This window comes from Gavialis gangeticus, unplaced genomic scaffold, assembly GCF_001723915.1.
Source record: "Gavialis gangeticus isolate Ggan-Ray unplaced genomic scaffold, GavGan_comp1, whole genome shotgun sequence".
Classification (NCBI taxonomy): domain Eukaryota; kingdom Metazoa; phylum Chordata; order Crocodylia; family Gavialidae; genus Gavialis; species Gavialis gangeticus.
The window spans coordinates 43,574,910-43,595,838 of record NW_017728992.1 but is presented as its reverse complement, the minus strand read 5'-3'; the positions used below and the strand labels follow the sequence as shown (position 1 = coordinate 43,595,838).

The following is a 20,929-nucleotide window of genomic DNA, read 5'->3' as shown; positions in this document are numbered from 1 at the left end:
TGCTGGGTATGCTTGATTGGAAGTGCCTGGTCCATCTGCAGGCTGGATCCAGCTGGTGCCCCCAATCAGTGCTGGCATGGCAGGCACCATCTCACCACAACGAGGCAGGAGAGGGAGACAGGGGGCAAGTGAACCCCAATGCAGCCCTGCAGGGGAAAGGAACTTGCTCTGCCCCATAGAGAGGAAAGGGGCATGGCCCAGTAGAGAAGGGGGCGGGACCACGCCCCCACCCAGCCTGATATGGGGAAGGGAGCACAGCTCAGCCCCTACAGGAAGGAGTAGTACTGTAAGTCAAACCTGAAAAGGATATGCCATTGCTTGTAGGTTATTACCATTTATTAATGACCCTAAATTAAGCAATGGCACTGCCAATCAAACTCATAAATCAACAACAGCAGCTTTTGCAAGCATCCCTTTCAAGTCCAAGAGAATCAATAAGATAGCAGATATTAATCCCCAGTGACAAAGCTGGTATGAAATGCAAACAGATGAAATAAAAAAAAATAATAATTTAAAATAAAAAAAAAAAATACATCTTAATCTTGATGTCTGTGATGGTCAGAGTCAAATGATACAGTAACTAACAACTTTAGTAACTATGGCATTAAGTCCCACATCTTACAATCTTGATGGAAAAAATAGCATGATGCAAGTTTGATATGACATGGACTTAAAAATGGTCAAATAATCAACTTCAGTGGAGAATCCATACCCAAAAAGTGACATTTTAAGCAGGGACTCCCCAGGGATGCGTCCTTCGCTCAAAGCTATTTAGTTAACTGCACCACCCATTTGAAAAAAGCTATAGAACCACCACTAATGACAAAACTCAGTAGAGGGATAATTAATATTTAAGTCAGGTCAGCTTTCTACAACAATCTGAACTGCTTGCTAAGCCAAGCTCACGTGAGCAACATGCATTTTAATATAGCCAAATACAGCTTCCCATGACTACAAAGAACGTAGGTTACATGTAGGACATGGACAGATGTAATGCTTTGACCCTTCTAAATAAATTTTAAAACCCAAGAGTTTAGGTGTGCATCCAACTTAAGACCAGTTTAAAACTTCCTTGAATGTTTTAAAAGCACTCTGGAAAAAAACAAGTACTATTTTTGGCTGAGCTTCTCTGTTATGTGTAGACACAGAGTGTTTTTGTGTCTATTGTTTGGTTAGTCCTCCAGGCATCCCAAACTGCAGTGCTCCTCTTGTCCAACACATGCAGGGCGAGGGACTGCTGTGCAACGCAGCCAGAACACTGCTGCCTACAGAGGCTAGTCTGGAAGGGTGGGGAAGCCTCTATGTCCCTTTCACTCTCCTGCTAGGGACCACCAAAAGCCCATTTGGGGTGGGTGGGATGGGGTTGGATGGGGGGCTGTGCAACACCCTGCTCATGTTATGGTTCTCTGGGGGCTGGGTGCTTCACCCCAGTCCCCCCACAAGAAGTCCGTGGCTTTTCAACCCCTGCTCCAATTTCCTGTTTCACCTGTGGGTCCCAGACAGATGGGGTCACACAGCCACCCTAGCACCTAGCAACCATTCCACCCTCCATCCTGCTCCAACCCCAATAGAGCCTGGGACCCCATTGAACAGGATCAGTTTCCTGTGATGGGGTCCAGGCTGTTCCCCCACCCACTCGCCCCACATACACCTGTGTACCCCCAGTTAACCCATAATCTGTATGGTTGAGTCTAACAGCATTCTTTATTAAACCAAATCAGTCTAACTCAAAGTTCTGAGGAGGACAATAGAATTTTTTTTTGTTGTGAGCAACGTCTTCTAGGGCTGTGCAAAGCTTTGGTCCCCGATTCAATTCAGCAGAGATTCGGCCCAATTTGGTGGCCGAATCTCCAAGTCCGAATTGAATCAGGAGACCCTTTAATCTCTCTGAATCAAATCGGAACCCTCCAAATCGATTCGGAGGGATTCAGCAATTTGGACATAGATACAGCTTTCAGTGTTTTTTTCTACACACCTCTGGGTAGCAGACGGCCATGATGCTGGGGCGCATGGCGTGTCCCCAGGAGTGTGGGGGGCTCCCCAGAGAGCTCGGCAGCAAACTGGAAGTGGACCAGAAACATTTCTGGTCCACTTCCAGGTCCGCTGGGGAACATGCAGCCCCCCGCCCCCCTGCACCCTCCCCCTCAGCAACTGGTGCCTCCTGGCTCTGGGGGGGGGGCACCTGGGGTCCCCCTGTGGCCAATCACTGAGCCAGGAGGGTGCAGGGAGGCTCCCCTGCCTGCTCCCTGGCAGACCGGAAAGTAAACAAAGTACTTCTGCTCCTCTTCTAGGTTCACTGCCAAGCATGCGGGGCCCCCCGCACTCCTGTGGGACGCTCCATCCACCCCTTCATCACAGTGATCATAAGCTGCACCTGGTACCTCAAGGTATGTAGAAAAAATGTTGAAAGCTGTGTCTTTGGAAAAATCAGCAATTTGGCCATGTCGGCATCGAATCTTCAGATTCGGATTCGGCTGAATCGAATTGGGGCAGCGATCCGAATCAACAAATCGAACTGCTGTCCCCAATTTGGGCCGAATCCGAATCAACAAAAACCCATTTCACACACCCCTAGTGTCTTCCTCTTTTTTGGCAGCCAGCCAATCTGGGTCTTCCTGCCTCTTTAGAAGAATCCTGGGGAAACTCTGACCACTGACCCCTAGAAGGTACGACAGTACGAGTAGTCTACCCCTCCACCCCGTGGCATTTCAGTAGCAGTCCAATCCTTAAAAGGCGATGGTTCCGCTTAGAACCCTTAGCAGTTTATGTGAGGACACCTTTGTCCAGGGATAATATGAACCAGTTCCCAGTGATGTTCTTGGAATGGTTCAATTGTTATGTCTGTCCACACCTTTAGAGGATGGGGAATTATATCCTGGAAAGCAGCAACTGTAGAAAAGGACTTTAAGGATTAGAGTGGAGAGCTAACTGAACATGAGATCCCAGCAACGGCTAACAGGGGTAGCACAAAACAGGAGAATACTGAGCAACATCAGGAAGATAAAATGACTTCTGCATACAGCCTCAGCAACATCATTATTGGAATACTGCATCTGGTTCTAGTGTCCCTGCTTCAAAAAAAGATGTCATAAAATTGGAGAGAATTCAGGCAAGAATCAGTGGCATGAATGATCAAATGGAGGATGACAAAAAAAAAAAAATCAAACTGCTTTACAGCATGAGTTTAAGAGATTCTCAGATATTTAGCTCACCCAAGAAAGAGCCAAGAAACAGTACACAGGGAAATATAACAAACAGATCTTTATATGAAGTTTGATACGTTCAGACTAGGATAAGCAGCAATACTTCAATTATGGAAATCATCTCTTGGAACAAGTTGAGCAGTTGACATCTACAAAAATCAGGATTGTCTTTAAACAAAATGCTCTCACTCAAAAACATGGCCATGATACATGAGTTAATACTGTAGCCTGAGCTATACAATGGGACAGAATGCAGAGTCTTAAAACCTAAACAATCTTCTAGCAAATAGTGCTTTGTTATATGAAAGTTAGAAAAGTACTAAGGAAAAAATACTAAAATAAGATTTGGTTTAATGAAATAGATAAATCTATTTTTCCCTCATTTTCTCCTTCAAATCTACATAGTAACACACATCTGGTGGGGAGGAAGGGGGAGAAAATTATCATTGATAATGCTACATCTCCCTTTGTTACCTGCAAATACACCTCTTGATCATACTGTCAAATAGTTATCCCCTCCTATAAGATTGTAACCCTTTAGATTTAGTGGCACAAGGAAAGTTTGATCCTAGTTCAATTTACAATAGCAAAGAAAAATGCCATAGCTCTACCAGTTTTTAACTACTGAACTTAGTTTGAGCAATAGTTAATGTGTTATTAGTTCAATAGTTGTAGTGGGCAGCTTAGGGTGCAGGTGATCTGAAAAAACTGTTTAGCAGGAAGCAATCTTGTCTACTGAAAGATTAACCTGGACAACATGGAACTTTAAAAAGATCAAGAGATAATCATTGCCAAGAGGTGCACCAAGGCAGGGAAATCTTTGGCTCAACAAAAAGATAAGGATTCGGTCAGAGTGAAAAAACAACTCATGACGCTGCTTGTTGTTTCTCACCTCTGCCAGAGCAGCAGGTGGCAGAACATGGTAGCATCCCAAGAGATAGGTTTCATAGAGAAAAAAAAAGTAACTGCTGTGCCTGTGGTGGAAGGAGGAGAGTAGCCCAAGACCAAGAAATTTACCCACACCTTTAAATTCTGTTGGAAAATCATCACATTATGTTACAGGCATGGAGACAAGTACCATCACAGAATGCACAGCAAACAGATACTAGAAAATGGTGGGGTTTGCATGTTTAAAAAAAAAAAAAAAAAAAAAAAAAAAAAACAAAAAAGGGGGGGGTTTGCATTTTTAAAAAAAAAAAAAAAAAAAAAATCAAAACAATTCTGGAGATCTTGCAAAACTTCAGAAAGATTTATTTTCATTCCTGTCATGATACCAAAAAGCACATTTGGAACACACCCATATTAGGATTTTATTCCACGTGATATTTTAGGGGAGATGCCACAAAAACAAACCCTAAAGAATTCAGTTAACTTGACAATCATAGCTGAGGTGTTTTAAGCTTGTCCTGAGACCTTGAGGGGAGCAAGTGGTATTTAAGTAGGGGGAGAGATAGGGAAAGGGAGAGAAAACAAAACAAAAAAACCCATCCAAACAAACAACCCACATAAGGTCCTGATTCTAGTTTTAAGGTAGTCATCATGGAGCAGCCTGCTATCTCAAGTTAAACTGGCATGCATACAGTCATTTTCTGGAGAGTCCCATAGTAACATTACTTTCCTCAAAAACTGCTTAATAGTGGTTGAAGTGAAAAGTATTAATTTTTTGGACAGACTTATTTTATAAACAAGGGAAATTTAAAATAGGATATTCTAGAATATCCTGAGTCAGATGCAATATTTTGCTGTGCAGAAATTCAGACTCTGATTAAGTCCTTCCAACTTTTGGGATGAAGGAATGCATGATGTTCCAAGCCACACCCTTAGTCTTGATTTGCAAAAAACAGCTTAATGTTGGGTGTGCACATCTGAAAACACTAATAGAAAAATGCACATATTTTAAATAGTTTTCTGCTACCCTGCCTAATAGCTGTGTACAAGAATTTTATGATGTGGGACCTTGAGACTCCACTACCAGACTGGAAGCAACTCTGGGTACCTGCAGAAACTGAGCTGCATTGTCTACTGTGAGAAAGCAAAAAAACTTCAGACCATTTTGAGAGTTACAACTGGGTTTGGAGTCTGGAAAAGAGCTATTAGCCCTCCCCACAGAAGGCATATGGGATGCATTAATGTCATAAGTTATAAAATAGTGTCTCGTTATGGGCACAAGTACATCCAGAAAACTAGAATGACTGATTAAATTAATTGTGATATTCATTATCATCAATCCAGTTTGAAAGCCACAGTCAATAAAGTTATTTATTTAAATAACTCTGCCCAGGCCAAATCAACAAAAAGAAAAATTAAATGTGGACTCTTGTTCTTGTATAAATTTCCTGATCAGTTTCATTTTGTCAAAGGCTCATGCTACAAAAATCTTCCCCAAGCTAGACTGACATTAAATCTGCTTAGCTGGAGAGATTTTTGTCAGAGAAAAGTCTATGAATTTTACTAATGCTTCAATTACTTTTCATATTTACAGTAGCATTAGAGTGATGTTGTAGCCGTGACAGCCTAGGAGTTGAGAGGCAAGGATTTTGAATGCAAGATAAGCTTTCAAATGGAAACCATTCTTATTCCAGTCTTGAAAGGTCCTGAAGAACATCTTGCATTACAACGCTTGTATAATTCTATCCCAGCTATGCAGATGGTCCAAAAACCAAACAAACAAACATCATCATAAGAAACCCTTGCCTCTTTCATACTTACAGCATCTGACCTGCTGGAGCTGTTATTCTGCTTGTATATATCCTTAGAGTCAAGAGTTCTATATTGTCAAGAGCGACTAGTGATAGCAACTCAGTTTTCAAAATGCCCCATTTAAGGCATCTTAAAGGGATCCAATATTCAGAAAGCAAATGCACGGTACACCTTAGCACTTGACAAACAAGCATGAAACCAAGTGCCCAAACACTGAAACAATGTAAACCACTGGTCACTTCTGAACATTTCTCTCAACATCCATTTGAAAAAAAAAGAAAAAGAGCAAATCTTGAAATACTTCCCCGTGTCTTGATGGACACTTGCACCATTTTGGTTCACATTCCTTATAGATTAATTCTTTATCTAAACCTACTCATCGTTACGTCCAGGGATCCAAGAGCATTCAGATTAACACAGTGTACAGCAAGTGAGGTATTCTTGCTGAAGATGCTCCATAGTTTGACCTCACCTTCCTTAAAAATCACAATGAGACTTAACATGCAGCTGCTTCAGGACTGATTCATCATTTGCCTCTCCATCTCACTGCCTTACCAAAGTCAACTGTGTATTAGAAAAGAGGAACCGGTGGGTGTTCATCTATTATGTCCAGTTTTAGATCCAAAATAGTTCTACAGGGGTTAAGCTTGGCCTATGAATTAACAGTTCGATGTCTAGTACTTAATAGTATTAAACTTTTTACCTGAAAATAGAAGCAAACCAATGCTTCCTGACTACATTTCTCACCTTCTAAAGAACTATATTTGCAAAATAAATTCTACTGAAATATCAGGGTACCTGGCATCCCCCTCCCCCCCATCTGAAAGAAACTACTGCTACACGCCAGCAAACTCATTTCTGGAAAAGAAAGTACACACAAAAAACAGAAGCACCTCAGCCCTTACAGACACTCAGCACTTCCACTGTATGAACACCTCCAAAGACAACTGTTTGCAACAGAAGGTGTCATATTAGAAAGTAACAGCAGGTTTACCACTTACAATATCACTGACTCCCAACTATTAAAAAAAAAGTGTTTGTAGAACCGCTTTCCAAGACACTGCCAGTATGAACACAGCTCATATATTTCATGACCTCATGGAAGTTCCTCTCTCAATCTCTCTCTTTCCTGTGGAGACCCATTACCAAGGTCTAGTATTTCAAGGGTGGTCAGCCTGACGCACGCGTGCTGCAAGTGGCATGGGCAGCCTCTGCAGCTCATGGCAGATTGGTCAGGGAGCAGAAAGCAAAGTAGCTGATTGGGCAAGAGAAGGGGTTTAGAGTGGCACTCAGGGAGGGCATGGAGCTTAATTTGTGGTATACTTGCCAAAAAGGTTGGCTCCCTCCCTTCCCCCCACCCATACTCACTTGATTACTCCTCACATAACTTCTTTCCCCAGCCTCTGTTATTGGACACCACTTCAGAACAAACAACAAAATCAGTTTGTCAACCCACAAAAGGGGAGGATTTAATAAAAATGGGGTTAAAAAGCCAATTTAATAACCACACAGTTTTTTCCTGTGTTAATAAATGTGAGGGGGCAAATTTATATAAACCAGAGAATCCACAGTAGATTTGCTGCAATTTTACTAAAATTAGTTACAAACATGTTAAACCACTGCAATTTTCTGTCTGGGCCAGACCTAAAAAACAGGGATAACAGAGCACAGTAGGTGTTAAAATGACCCTCTCTGGGTGTTTTCTGCTGCAAGCAAATGCAATGAAAGTGTCTCCTAGATCCAAATTAAGGACCAGACTGGGAAATCCAGGTGCTGCTGGTTACCACTTCACATTGGCAGAAGAGTTCAAAGCACTTGTTGACCAAACTTGTCTTCACCATAAATGACAGATAAATCTTCCACAATACATTTGACCAAACATCCAGCAGCAAACATCTGTAGATGCTTACCACAACAGGCACACAGATGCTTTCTTCTCCATGCACTCTTCTTCCTTCCCCCACAAAAAATATTCCAACCATCTGACAGAACACTTGCAGAATGTTCACTCATGCATAAAATCTCAAAACCCCATAATCCCCCCATTTGTCCTCCCAACCCTCTACATATATTAACAGGTTTTCAAAACACAGAAAAACAGGTAAAGCAAGCATTCATTTCACTGTGAAGAAGTGAAACTCAAGGCTATCTTGACCCATAACAGCTGTGAACACAAATTGCATGGGAAGGAAGGATGGAGAGAGATGAAATGTAATCAGCCCTTGGCTTCAAGCTCTCCAGCCTGGAGCAGCCTGCGTGTTGGATCTTTTGCTGTTCTGTGGCAATCCCCAACCCACACCTTGACTTCTCTGGAAGTAGCACAGCAGGTTCCAGTTTGTACAGGGGATGGAAAAAAGGCTTCTGGAACACAAAGAGGAAGAGTTACTCAGAAAGCAGTCTTCCTCTTGCCCAACAAGGTTATAGAAGTTTCAGTACCAGCCCTGAGGCTATTGCCCTGACAAAACCATCATCTGGAGCCGACTGCCTAACAGCACCTTCTCACCTTGAATTCAGAGAGACGGGACATTTAAAAACAGTGCTGAATAAATACCACTATTCTTTAAGAACAATATTGAAGAGACATTGCTGTTCTTTAATCCAAGCATCCTCTCAGGACTTTCTCCTCACAGTAGGCTTAAAAACAGGATGAGGCTAATCCTTCAAGAATAAACAATTCTCCACCTTGCTACATACCCACGATGAAAGCTTACATAATTGGATATTTCATACCAAAAATATTTTGGCAATAGCCAAGTTATCCATGCTTCGAGGCAACTGTGGCAGGATGCTTAGGGTGCCTGTCACTGAAAGCTCAAGCAGCTTGCAAAGCAGCCTGCAGATGAGGGTCAGGGCTAGTTTCAGAGTCAGCTGACCCATAGAGCTGGCAGCAGTGTTAGGGCTGAGTGATGGTGCCATCCTACTGGAGGAAGGCTGGGCTTAGGTAGGATATAAGCCCAGACCCTGGGAGCACAGCTGGCAGTAAGATCTTGGAGCCTGCCAAGAGGCCACCATGTCAGCAGGATGGCTGCAGCTCTGGAAGGCCAGCTAGGAGAGAAACATCTGAGGCAGTCTGGAGGTTTGGGAAGGAACTATGGAGGTGGAAGAGGTTCCCAGGGACCCAGTGTGGGGTCTGGAGCCCTGTGAGAGGGACTGAGTGTCTGGGGCCTATTGAGCCCAGAGAGAGGGAGTAAGTGTAAGGGGGCCTACTGAGGAGTTCAGGAGAGACCAGAAAGAGGGGCTGCAGATAAGGGACCTAAGAGGGGTCCAGGTGAGCCCAAACAGAGGGTCTGCATTTGCATGTCCAAGGAGGGGCTGGCTGAAGGACTGAGGGGCCTGGCAGTCCAAAGGAGGGGACGAGGGAGAGACCAAGGGGTCTGAGATGCCCAAAAAGTGGTGTGTGGGAGACCAGGGGGTCTGAGGCCCAAACAGGCCAAGAAGCAAGAAGATCAAGGATTGATGACATGTGAGCCTTGGCGTGTGATGTAGAGGTGGAACAAAGCCTTGAGATTGGCCCATAAAGCCTTGACCACAAATCTGGTCATCATTATAATAAGAGCAGGGCATCCTCCTCCATTCTTCCTAACAATCAATACCAAGGCATGGTGAGCAAGAGAAGGGGAGACTGGCTCTAGAGAAGGGTAAAGGAAAATTTTTGGGGGCTTCACTGTCACTCCTGAAGATGGTATCCTGTCTCAGTGATCTCAAGAAGTTCAGTTCCTTACAAAATTGTTTTCAGTGTCTTGTGCACATGTATACAGGAATTTAAAAATCAGGAATGAAATAAAATATCAGACACTGGCCAAAAGTATAAGCTTTACAGGTATGGTAAGAATGTCTTGGTTTTACGATCACACGTACTTGAAGTAGGATAGATCCCTGTGACAGCTCAACTTTGTCTCTTCCTATTCCCTCTGAAGTACCCCTCATGTATTTGAATCCTCAGAGTTCTCTGCAGCTTTCTGGGAAGTCATGCAAAACCAATTCTACTGGCTACACTTCCAACAATTAAAGCAAGCCACAAGCAGGCATCCCAGAGGGAGTTCTATCTAATACTATGGCTATATCAGAAAATCCTCTTAGCTAACCAAAAGCTATATTCTGAACAAGGACCATCTCTCTACAATTACACTGATGCCACTGGAAGCCAAAGTTGCAGATAAAACAGGGAGGGGTGGGATTCTGGGGGAAAACGGGTCACCACAACTAAATGCTTAACATAGCTAATCATTTCATTTCAAGCTCAAAACATAGAGCCTCCGCAGAGGAGGAGGAGCAGTGGAATCCAGACCTTGGCAACAGTTTGTTACACAGCTTTTGCTTCGCAGTAGCGAGGCTTATAAATCACTAGTGTACCAGCATCTAAGATATTTTTTTAAAATTATGTTTAGAAGTTATAATAGCTCACCTTTAAAATGATTTCAAGTATTGTGCCCTACAGCTCATCATTGTACCACCATTAAAATACATAGCACAAGTCAAAACACAGGATTCATTTGAGGAAGCCTGGGGTCAGAACACTGCGGCACAAATTAACAGAGCAGTGACTAAAGCATCAGAACTAGATCTAATTTACAATTTCTCAAGCATTTTGATACAAAAGCATTAGGAAAAAAAAAGTCAGCCACTGTGAAAAGTTAACATTGAAATCAGAGACTGTCTGGTCTTATATCCCGCAAAAATCAAAAATTTGGGGACAAACTTTTACAAAATGCGGAATACTCCAGTGTTCATCATCAACTCAGCTACCCACATTCACAGTCTATCACGGCACCATAGTGGAAAAATCTGCTGGCAAGTAGCCAATGAACTAGGGTGAACTAGAAGAGTTAACCTTTTTTTAAGAAGTGGGAGAAACACAAATATAGTAAGCAGCCCATTACAGGTGCTGCTCAGAATAGCCACTGTTGTTGTATTTTGTCATCAGATTTTACAATCGTTTCAGTAATCAAGGATCCTCTCTGTAATGGAGGTAAGAGGATTATTTTAAGTGCAGCTAAGCAGTGTGCCTATGCACAAGCTTCCTCAAGTCACAAACTGGTCTGCTAAGGACTCATTGTCAGTCTTTTTATCTACTGCCCCATCTTCTGATATTTACCAGAAGTCTTGTGTTAACTGGGAAACCCAGATTTTCTATATTAGAGTAGCTGCTTATATGGGATATTGTAGTTCCACCTCCCAGATGTTCAAAACTGCTCTTCATCCACACACAGGTAGAAGGCAGGGCAGGGTAGCACCTTAAAGACTAACTTGTTCAGAAAGGTATCAACTTCTCTAGATAACAGCCTGCTTTGTCAGATGGTGCCAGATCCTTAAACAAAGTTGTTTCCTTAGGCTTTTATACCCTTTTACAGCCCTCTTCTGTATATTTCTACATATGGTCACAATATAGACCAGAGGGGATCAATTATTTTAGCTGGAGGGTCACTTTAGGAATTTGGGTGAGTTTTTGTGAGTGGGGGAGGGGGAGGCAATTGATACTATCCAACCCAGGCCCATCTGCCCAGCACCCACAGCCAGAGGCACCGGATGGAGCAGGCAGTGTCTCCATGGAGACCAACCAGCCAGGACCCCCATAGGCAGGGCACACTCAGCCAGGCAGATGGGATGGGATCATGGGTGAGGAGCAGCATCTGGGAGCAGGACAAGCAGGTCTGGGATCACAAGGTGGTGACAGCACAGGGCCATGGCCTAGCCACGATCTGCTCCTTATATGGCAGAGATGTGCATGGAGTAGATTGTGGTTCTGGCCCAGACCCCAGCCCCAAACCATCACCACTCCACAGTCTCAGCTCCAGTTTGCCTGTCCCACTCTCAGATGCTGCTCCCCACCTGCCCACAGCCTTATCCTATCTGACCAGCTGATCGCGCCCCGCTCACGGCAGTCTCAGCTGGCCCCCATGGAGATCCTACTTACCTGCTCCTTCCACCCCTGGTGGTGCATGTGGGGTGAATGGGTCAGAGTGCCTGGGCAGATGGACTGGGTCTGGTGGCAGTGAAGACACTAGCGGCATCTGGAAGGAGCTGCCGCCACTGGGGCTACCAGAAAATGGAGTCTGGCCACCATGCCGTGCCACCCCACTGCATGCCTGGGGGCAGCAGGATGGGCCACATGCACCATGGCCCAAGCTGCTCCTTGTGCCTGGGTTAAGGAACTCTCCACAGGCTGGAAAAAAAGTCCCTCAGTAGGCAGGATCCAGCCTGCAGGCCATATTTTGCCCACTGTTGCTATAGATCTTCACCAATTACCTTTCACAACGGTTCTTTCCTTAATCTGTCACCCTTAATCTATTTTTTTCGCTTCTCTGTTCTATTTTGTTTTCCTACATTCTACAGCTATCTACATTTTGTTTTGCCTACAGCAGCTGTTTACGTTGCCTCTGTGAGCACTTTGTTTGCAGCTCATGGTGTCTGCTCAAGGAAAAAAAATTGGCATCAGTTATGCCAAGGCAGCTTTTCAGGCCTACAGCTAACCTCTCTCCCTCCCCATCCAATTCATCAGATATTTCACCAGTCTTCTCAAATTCTTCCCCATGCCCACTGTCAGTTTAAAAAGTTATTTCACAGTGAATATACAAAGACATAGCTATTAAGATAGCATGTCAACTTTTGAAATGTGTCGCTCAGTGCGTCAGACACATTATAAGAAAAATGAAGAACTTCATAAAATGTCTTGGAGCTTGGGTCCCTGTTTCACAGCCTGATCTTATGCATTTCAAGTCTGTTTAAGTCAGGAAGTCGGCCAAGATAAATCAAAATGTCACTTGTGGATTCAACTTTGACAGAAAAGGAAGTATGCTAAAAACAGTCCCAGGAACTTGAAAAGATCCTAGGATAAATAATTAACTGTGGTTTTGGATAAATCTGGAAAAGAAACATTAGGAGTGTCATGAATGGCCCTTCCTGAGAATACAGAAGAGAGAAAACAAAACCTTAAATACCATGGAGAAAAGACAAAAAAACACCTCTCCTAAAATGGCTAGCTAGAGACGCTTCCTGAAAATCAACCGTCTCCATTTCAAATCATAGCTCCCTGCCATCTGCACCTGAGATCTCAGTATGTTGAAAGGTAAAACAGGCCAAGCTGACAGTGGTAGCTGGAGATCAGCAGAAGATAATTAAAGTTCATAATGGAGCTTGCATACTTGATTAACACCTGAACAAATTCTTACAGTCTCCCCCTCCCCCCCACATCTTCAAAAACTAAACAATTGGGTCTTTGAGCATAAACTACTGGGATACTAGGGAGATGAAGAAAAAGGAAAATTTTGACATCATAAAAGAAGGCAGTCAAGAATTTCAGAAAGCTTGTTGGGAGGAGTGGGGGTGGGGGGGAGGAAATGCTTGTTTTTCAATTGTTTGGTTCTTTGGCTCCTTCACATGCCCTCAATAACTCCTTTGCACTAACACCTAGCAAACACATCAGCAGTGAGTTAAAAGATAAAGGCAGGGCTTGATGCATAAATGTCTGAAAGTCTTCGATGCTTTCTGTCATTATTGTCACTGAAGTGGCAGACCTTGTTGTGAAGTATGATCGCTGGACAATGCAAGAAAATCTCATATTACTACTGCTGCGTAAGTGTACCTGCTCAGAGAGAGTCAAGTGCTGTCTAAGTCACATATGTTCACTATCACTAAATAAAAAGCACTGCTTAAAACAGGATTTGAAAAGTCATCCTTCTCACAGGCAAGAAAGGGAAGGAAGATGTCAAGGTTACTTCGTACTTGAAAAGCTACTTTTTAATCCTCCCTGAATTGCAAGTATTTACAACACAGGAAAAAAAAATCTATTCAAGGCACTTTTCATAATTATTAGGGGCAAAACAAATGTTAAAAATTCATTACAAGCCAGTTTGTCAGGTTATTTAGGAATGAGAACAAAATGCCAAATATGTACACAGTCTCCAAGTTGATATAATCACCTTTAATACAGATTAATTATTGTGTTCATATTATGACATCTTTATAAAAATGTTTACCTTACTGCACAGCCAAATAAACTGCTTTGAAAAACAAAAAAAGGGATTAACTAATTATGCAAAGGCATTTTAAATAGGAAAAAACATCCTGTAGCCAAACAGATTAACTCTAATTGCAAACGGAGGACACTTGAAACACTGCAAAGTTACCTAAGATAAAGATTTTGCTAAACTTTAACAGCATTAAGATTAAGCACTGGCAGTCAAAAAGCCAGAGGCTGAATCAGTTTAATCTTCACAGGCTAGTCTAACCTGCATAGATTGAACCAATGAGCAAGTGAACAGCCATTCACTTTTGATTCCAGAAATGCAGCCACATGCCTGCAGTGGCCCAAACCAGAAGATGGGGGGCGCTAGAACATGCCTCGCTGCTTGGCTGGAGCAGACAGCTTGTGCCATGGCTAGCCCACCCACCCTGTGAGGGTAGGGCAGGGTTTGTGGGGAAGGTGCAAGTATCCTGGGATGCTGGGGGACTGAATTAACTTGAATCTGGAAGGGATCTGGGACAAATTCAATAACCCCTTCAAATTGAAATCAGTTAAGTCTGATACTACATCCATCCAGGTTTATCTTAAACCAGTTTCAGCCACTTTGGAAGTGGCTTATGTGCACTGAACTTCTGTTGTGTTGCAGCTTTGAACCAGCTTTCAATTACTTATATTGGTTTATATGCAACTTCTGTCCCTAGCCTAAAGGGACATGGAAAGACTTAACTAAATTGCCCATGCACATCTTCTGGAGCATGCACATCCAGACCAACAATGGAAGTATGAGATATGTGCTTATGAACAGTCCTTCACTCCTCAGTTAAAAAAGAGCAAATGCAAAAGGAGTAAGAGAGAATATGCAAGTAATCTAGCAGACAGATCTAATCTATCCTAGTACGATTCCATTCCCTGTGCAAGAGCGGTACTAGGGAAAAGACTGACAACCGTTGTAGAAAAAACAGACTGCACACAAGTGGCCATTGATTACATGAATTTGTGAGCACTCTTCAGGATGGAGGAATAGTCTTGGGTGTAAATACTTCTAGGCAACCAAGTCAAATGCCTGAGAATTTCTTAGAGCTACAGAGGTGCATCTTAGCTATGGAATAATAAGCCTTTATCTCGTCTCAATCTGTGGTTCCCCAGAGCATGACCTGCAGGCAACATGTCACTTGCATGACTCCACTGTTGTTTGCGGCCACAAGAAGTTAATAAGCACAAAACTAGAGAAAATCCCAAAACATGGATGAGACATAACAGTCTACTCAGCAGTTTTCAGCTCTTAAAGAGAATGACTAAAGGATCTGGGTTTGGCTATTGACTTTAGACTACAAAGAAAATACTGTTTCTTTTTCATGAATCCCACTGCAGACAGAGGAAGGGTCCAAGGAAGGGGGAGTCTTTGCCCCACTGTAGAAGCTGAATACTTCCCCTGATTGTCCCAACTCACTTTACTCGGTTTTACTTTATAAATCTAGGTTTCTGCACTAACTGCCTAGCAGTGTGAGACAATGCAAAGCAGTGACCTAGAATATAATTACGAGATGAGGACTGTGTGCAGTTCACCTCATCCAATTTGCATTCTGCATATTAAAGTTCTTGTATTAAAAATAAACACACACGCTGTTTTACTGATCACTGTTAGACAAGAGCTAACAATAGAAAGTTCCAAATCTAGAAACTAGAATTAAAAAAAACAAAAACAAACCACAGTAGGTTTATGTTTATTGTGTTTTTTCATTCTCTCTCCCTACAAGAGCTGTCTTAATTGTGAGGAAGCAAAAGAAAAGGTTGTGGAGAGAGACAGTAATTACTGTTCAGCTAGGTATATAACCAGAATCACCTAGCTCCTACGATTTGCTTAGCTGACTTCTCTCAGAACAAATACATACAAGCTCCCTTGGAGGGGGGATGCAAAGGGGCAGGGGGGAAGGAGACATAACTGAAAAGTGTAAGTGACTTTTCCCATCCCTCTAACTCAAAAATATAGACCTTTGCAACTAATGCATAAGCATTCACGAATACCGATTTTAATTGAGGAGTTAACTTTTTGTGAGCACTCATACAAGTATATAGGGCATGAACATGCCCAAATTAAAACTAAAGTTCATGTGCAAGACTCCTTGCAAAGAGACTGAACAAAGTTTCTTGATAAAACCAAAGCTTGACTAATATTTTTGTGAATTAGTTTTAGGAAAGGACAGTCTATAGGAAAAGTTAGGCTTCTCTACGCTCAAGTCACATAGTACAGGTTCTCTTCATTGGGTAGCCTGTCATAGTTTTAAAAATCCAAACTGTTGAATAATTAACTAAAATTATGGTGTTAAACAATCCAGGGCTCAAACAAGTTAGTGAAAATAAAAGCAAAGTAAAACAACTGCTAGCTGACCAAATTTGAACATTCATTATGTTATGCTAGGCAGGGAGCGGGATAGTGTGGGGAGGCTGGCTCCCCACCAATACACACATTCCTGGCAGGACAGCATGGGGGGCACATGCCCCCCAGACTTGTACACAGGGGGGCAGGCTGGTGGCTGTGAGCTTTGGGGCTCCCCACCCTGCTGCCCTCCCTCTGGGGCTTCTATAGCCCAGCGAGTGGGACCCGGAGCAGCAGAGCAGAAGGGGGTGGGGAGGCTCAGTACTGCCGTGGAAAGCCTCATACCACCATGGTGATATGCCCCTGCCTGCCTGGCAACAGCAGAGGGGCACAACTCTGTGCTACCACCCCCACTGCTGCTGGGTGGACAGGAGGCACCTCACCCAGCAGCAGCACCAAGTCTCCCTGCTGGTGAGATCAGGGGGCTACAGACCCAGGTCCCTGGCCCCATAGCCCTGGCAGCTGGGTGCCCCCTCTGGCAGGGCTGGGTGGTTGGGAGTGAGGGGCAATGGCATGGGCAGGGCATTGGCATATCAGGGCTGCTCTGTACCACAAAACAGTGTGGGGGGGAGCAGTAACAGCCGCAGCAGGACCCAAATCCTGGTGAGTGAAAGGGGCAGAGGGAGCTCTGATTTTCCATGATAAGAAACCCAAAATCAAATGCCAACATTTATAGATATTTAGAATTTATTTTATTATATAGTGATTGAGGAACTGGTAGGTTTACAAACTGCTTTAAAACTGTAACTATATCAAACACAACATTGTGTTCAATTGATATCCACATACAGTATTTCATTTTAATTGTGGAACACCACAGATTGAGTTTTTTTAATCAGAGAATTAGCTATTTTTAAACAGAGAAAACCCTGCTCATTACCCTGACACTGAAGCTAACCTAGTGCTGGTTCTAGAGAAGTGGTTCTAAACCTTTTTAGGCTTGAGGCACCCCTTGGAAATGCCGACTCTTATTTTTCACTGATTTTTTTGAACACAGAAAAACTGACCATTTTTTCTGTTGCAAAGACCTGAGGAAGACCACAACAGGTTATAATGTTTTTAGCATTATGAATTCGTAACCTGAGCTTGAGAGAATCATGTTTGCACACCTAATGATGCTAACATTGTGTGGCTTCTCACAGCACCCTGGAAAGTATCTCAAGGCATCGTAACATGCCACAAAAACCTGGTTGAGAATCACTGCTCTAGAGGGTCTTTTCTGGAGAGGAGTCAAGGGACCTAAGGTTATCTAACTAATTCCACCATCTCTGAAAGCAGCAGCCAACAAGTTTGCCCAGACCCTTATAATAAGTGCCAAAGAGGATAGCAACTCTGCAACAGACCGTACCTATTCTTTGCCTCTTACCAGATCCAGGCAAACTTATTTTATTCTTCTGGCTGGACAATAGCCCATAAACCAATATTCCTTCTGATTATCTCAGGAGATAAATAACCTAGTCATAGATATTTTAAATAAATGTGGACAGCCTTTACAACTTTACTTCTGATTTTTTTCCCCAAAATATATTACAGGAATCTTTTCAGCAGAAGTGCTTTTTCCACCAATAGCACTACTTTCCAGGACATGTTAAGCTAATGCAGGAAGACATGTTAAATCCATACTTGGTATCAAATTATTCTCAGTGCAGAACTCAAATGACAGAAAAGTAAGCTCACTGGTGCCCTCAGTAAAGTTCATTTGCAAACCGTGCAGAATGGGGCATTTATGCCCCAGGACACTGCAAATGGTTATGCCCAGCTTTTCTTGCCTCCAAAATGTTATGCTTTAGTTATTATTTGAGAAACAAGTGGTTTGAAAGCCATACTTTCCATACATACAATCTATGCAGGCTGCAAGCACCAAGTTATCTAAGTGGAAGTTTTACTAGTAATAGATATACAATGAAATTCAAGACGACCAGAACTTCAAGGCTGAAGTGCCGTCTGTTTGAGGAACATAACTTCAGTCATGTACAGTCACAATGTCTAGTTTACCACTAGAGCAGGTCACTACGTTCCATACATTTCCTGGAAATGCCCACAAATGACAGGCTTCCCACAGCTAATTATGATGTTCCAAGAGATGCATCTATTCAGGATGCCTGTACTAGGTAGGAATGAACTTGAAAAAGAAAACCAGCAAATTTTAAAAGAAAATAGGCTTAAAGGCTGTTGATGAAGCAAAGTCAGCATTTAAGCTATTTACTTTTGCTAGGTGCAGGACTTGCAAGATGCTCATAAGTCATCAAGTCAGCTTAGGCCCCATCTCCACTGTAACACAATCTTCAAGGCTAGGGACAGACATTACACATAAACCAGTTTAAGTGCTCAGAAACTAGTTTAAACCTGTAACAGAACCATGAACAATGCATATCCCCAGAGGCTGGATAGCATGATGACCACCCGCAGGCGGCAGTGGCAGTAGCAAGTACGGAGCTCCTGCAGGCAGTTGTGGCAGAGTCGGCAGTGGGGGGCACGGTGAGCACCGACCAGCGGTTGGCGACCACCCACAGACACTGCTAACAGTGTCACCAGCAGCCAGCAGCAACTAGCAACCGCCCACAGCGTCAAGTAGCAGGGGGTGGTGAGCGGCGACTGCCCACAGCAGCTAGGCAGCCAATCACAGGGAGTACACCACCAATCTCAGGGATGCATGTGCACCCGCATGCACCCCCTGCACTTCACCAATGAACAGAACAGATGTTCAGTGCACATAAACCAGTCTGAAAATAGCTGAAGCCAGTCTGAGATAATTCTGATACTACATTCAACCAGGTTTAACTGATTTGGGTCAAACTGGTTTATGCAATAACTGTCTCAGACCTCTTCCTGGTTTAAGTTAAATCAGACTCCCCTAGCATCCCAGCATGCTCTCTGGGCTGGGCGGGGCTCTCTGCTCCACAGCGGGGCTGACCCCATCCCCTCTTCTCCCTAGCTGCAGCTCTGGTAGAGACTTGCAGGCACAGCAATGTCTGCCTCAGTTCTTCCTGCTTTCTCCCTCTCCTCCCTTCTAAGCAGGGATCCCCCGTCCCCTCTGCCTTACACAGACACCTCAGCATTAGCTAGCAGACCACATGCTGGCTACAGTCCATGCTGTGGCAAACAGCAGTGTTGACTTAGGGCAGGGGTAGGCAAAATGCAGCCCAGGGGCTAGATGCAGCCTGCCAGGCCATTATGTTCGGCCCGCGGGGCCCCTAAATATTAATTTTCTAAATTTTTTATCTGCCCTGGGTTGCCTGTCACGCAGCCCTCAATGGCTTGCCAAAAACTCAGTAAGCAGCCCTCTGCCCAAAATAATTGCCCACCCCTGGCTTAGGGCTTTTTGGAGCTAATTAAAGCTCAGCTGGTAACCTCCCTCAGTTCCTTCTTTGTTTAAGAGGAGTTTGAACTAATGAGAGAGATATTTGTTTTCTGATGGGGTGTTAAGTGCCCATAACTTGGGTTTCAAGAAGACTTTTGACACTGTTTCTCACCCCATTCTCATAAAAAAACTAGGTGACTGTGGCATTGATGCCTATACAGATGGGTGGCAAATTGGCTCGATGGTTGCACCCTAAGCGTGGCGGTGGATGGGTCATTTTCGACCTGGAGGAATGTGGGCAGCAGAGTTTCCCAGGGCTTGGTCCTCAGGCCTGTGCTATTCAACATCTTTAAATCACCAACTTGGAGGTGGGCATGGAAAGCACGCTGTCCAAATCTGCTGATGACACAAAGATGTGGGGAGAAGTAGGCACACTGGAGGGGAGGGACAGAATCCAACTAGATCTAGACAGGTTACCAGGGTGGGCACATAAGAATAGAATGGAATTCAATGTGAACAAGTGCAGTGTGCTGCATCTAGGGAGAAGGAACCTGCAACATGCCTATAGGCTGGGGAACACCCTTCTCAACAACACTGTAGCTAAAAAGGATCTTGGAGCCATTGCTGACTCCAGGATGGACATGAGCCGCCAATGTGAGGAAGTGGTCAGTAAAGCCAACTGCACCTTGTCATGAATCTACAGATGCATCACAAGCAGGTCCAGGGAGGTGATCCCTCCCCTCTATGCGGTGCTGGTCAAGCCGAAGTTGGAGTACCTCACCCAGTTCTGGGCGCTGCATTTCAAGACAGATGTGGCTAACCTTAAGAGGGTCCAGAGGAGGGCCACTCGTATGGTCAAGGGGCAGCAGGCCAGGCTCTACAAAGATAGACTAAAGGGCCTGAATCTATTCAGCCTCCATAAGAGAAGACTGAGAGGGGATCTGGCGGCAGTCTATAAAACGCACCAGAGGGCCAGCAGAAAATAGATGAGGCTCTGTTCCTCCGAGCACCACCTGGGATAACAAGGAATAACAGCCACTAACTGATTGAGAGCAGGTGCAGGCTTGATATCAGGAGGCATTACTTTATGGTTAGGGCTGCCAGGCTCTGGAATGGGCTCCTACCTTGGAGGTCTTCAAGAGGAGGTTGATATCTGGCTGGGGTATTATGATCCCAGCACTCGTTCCTGCCCGGGTCCCTTCCAACCCTAGAAACTATAACAGAGCTGATAAATGCTGTCATCATTCAAGGACAAGGAGAATCCCTCCCTGATCCTGCTGAGGCCTGGCCACATCCCCCTCAGCTCAGCCCTGTGCAAGGGAACAGAGGGCTGCCCTAGCACCACCCCCAGCTTCTAGCCTGAGCCACTGCAGGAATGTGCCTGC

At 44.0% G+C, this 20,929-nt stretch overlaps 1 protein-coding gene across 1 annotated transcript in view; it reads right to left on the bottom strand.

Annotated features, from left to right (window-relative positions):
* Nucleotides 1–20,929, bottom strand: part of PHLPP1 (PH domain and leucine rich repeat protein phosphatase 1) — a 269,023-nt gene that overhangs the window by 152,602 nt on the left and 95,492 nt on the right. The window lies entirely within an intron of this gene.